Here is a 2,500-nt window from a genome sequence, read left to right as displayed (position 1 = left end):
AAGTGTGGAGAAGGTTATGTTTTTGCCCCTGTTTGTCCGTTTGTCTGTTTGTTTTCTAACAAGATCCTTGCCAAAATTTTACTCTTAGAGTTGTGGAACTTTCAGCGATTAATGTTATGTTGAGACGTCGAAGTTTTCAGTTTTGAAATTCCTTAAAGGTCAAGGTCAAGCCAAATATCGACCGAAATTATCTGCTGTGGCGGAGGTCTGCACTCTCAGTTCTTTTCTAGTTGGATTTTGTTTTTTTATAGCAGTTACCTCTACTTCGTTGAGTCTATAAGCTCATAGAACTTTGCCTAAAAGTTTATTTATTTATTTTTTTTTTTTTTTTTTTTTTTAGACCTGAGGCCCAAAGAGATAGAGTATACAGTAGTTACCGAAAGATCTTAATGAATTCTAATATCTGCTGATTAGTGATATGTTATTTTAGAAGCTCCAAGTATTTCTTAGCCACTAAAATGGGTAGAAGAGACTACCTATGGTAAGCAGCTCTCCTAGGAGAAAGACACTCCAAAATCAAACCATTGTTCTCTAGTGTTGGGTAGTGTCATAGCCTGTTACCATGGTCTTCCACTGTCCTGGGTTAGAGTTCTCTTGCTTGAAGGTACACACAGGTACACTATTCTTTTTATTTCTGCTTCCTTTCTTCACTGGGCTATTTTCACTGTAGGATCCCTTGGGCTTATAGCATTCGATTTTCCATCTAGGGTTGTAGCAGAAATAATAATAATAATAATAATAGTAATAATAATAATAATAGCATGATCGGGTTCAGCTTACATATAAGCTCCATAACAAACCGTGGCTTTCACCAAAATAATAATGAAATTTTTTCCATCAATATATCATGGCGGCTCTCTTAGCAAAGACACCAAGAAAACGAAACTTGATTTGCAGTTCATTATTATATCACAGATCAGTTGTTGGGAGGTCTTGTCACAGGCTCACTAAAGGTTTAAAGGTCGCTCATGATTGGCAGGGGCACGGGACAGTGACAATGGCCTATCAAGCAGGACAATGCCATAGAGACTGACCATGTGTGTGTGTATATATATATATATATATATATATATATATATATATATATATATATTCATATATATATCATATATATATATATATTATATATATATTCATATATATATATATATATATATACATACATACATACATACATACACATACAGTGACAATAGCCTAGAAGGACAATGTCATAGAAACTGACTATATAGGCCTATATATATATATATATATATATATATATATATATATATATATATATATATATATATATATACACGCATGTTCAGCACTCAATCCCTTCTCCACCCAATCTAGGATCAGGGAGGGCTAGACAATGGCTGCTGATCATTCAGCTGGTGGACCTATATGCTACCCAAACCACTAATCCTTAGCAAAATCAAGAATGGTGATTACAGACACTACAAGAAGCTATCGAGCTTTAGTTTGTCTGGAACTCCAATCCAGGAGATCGCTAGGCAGGAACGTTTCTAACAGACAACCAAACCCCTTAAACACGGTCCTTATCCTTGTATCAGGACCCGCCTCATATAAGGTCATGGATGGATTTTTGCAGCCTTTCCTAATAAAGGGTCATAAACATCTCCGGCGATGTTAGAAGGGACCCAGAGATGTGTGAGAGAGATGTTATCCCGTTGTAAAAAAACCCTCTTTTATAGCGGGTGCTGTGTTAACAACGCCATCTATTGCCTTTTTTCTGAATTACAATGTGATGCTAGTGGCGGTGAAATGCACTGAGGGCTTTATAACATTCCTTAACAGTTTTCAATCGTGTTTTTAGGAGAAATTTAGTTTTGTTTTTATTTTTCTCATCTCCGCCAACAAAGTTGGAAGGAGGTTATGTTTTCGCCCCCGTTAGTGTGTGTTTGTGTATGTGTGTTTATTGTGAACAGCTTCCTGGCTACAATTTTAATCGTAGAGTAATGAAACTTGCAGGGATTAACTGTTGTGGAAAAAGCTGGAAATGATTAAATTTTGGAAGGTCAAGGCCAAAGAATAAGGTCACGGTCAATGAAAATGTATAATTCACGTAATCAGCTATAAGTTTGGACATCATTGTCACAGAGACTTCAAACTTGGTTCATATTTGAGTGCATGACAATCCACGCCAATTAGTACATGTTAAGGTCAAAGGTCAAGAGGCCTAGCAAAAGGTAGAGAAATAAGTCTGCATTCTACTGAGTGCCCTTCTAGTTTTACACGACTTTGCAAAGCTGCTTGAACCACGGCGAGGAAAACTGCTTTCAGTGTGCCTCGCATTGTACACAGTTGGCATTAATAAAGGTTATGGCAGTGTCCCTTAAGCCTTATATTCTATTTCAATTCCTGCTTTCTTCTCTCCATCTTAGTGTTCGACCTCTTTCAACTTTTACTTCAACGTGCAACTGCTTTATACCCAGGTCCCAGCAGTGTGACTTAGATTTTACTAAACAAATCAAATTTAGTATATCACTTGATT

This window comes from Palaemon carinicauda, chromosome 32 (genome assembly GCF_036898095.1).
Source record: "Palaemon carinicauda isolate YSFRI2023 chromosome 32, ASM3689809v2, whole genome shotgun sequence".
In the NCBI taxonomy this organism is placed as follows: domain Eukaryota; kingdom Metazoa; phylum Arthropoda; class Malacostraca; order Decapoda; family Palaemonidae; genus Palaemon; species Palaemon carinicauda.
The sequence above is the reverse complement of the archived record's forward strand: the minus strand, read 5'-3'. Positions refer to the sequence as shown.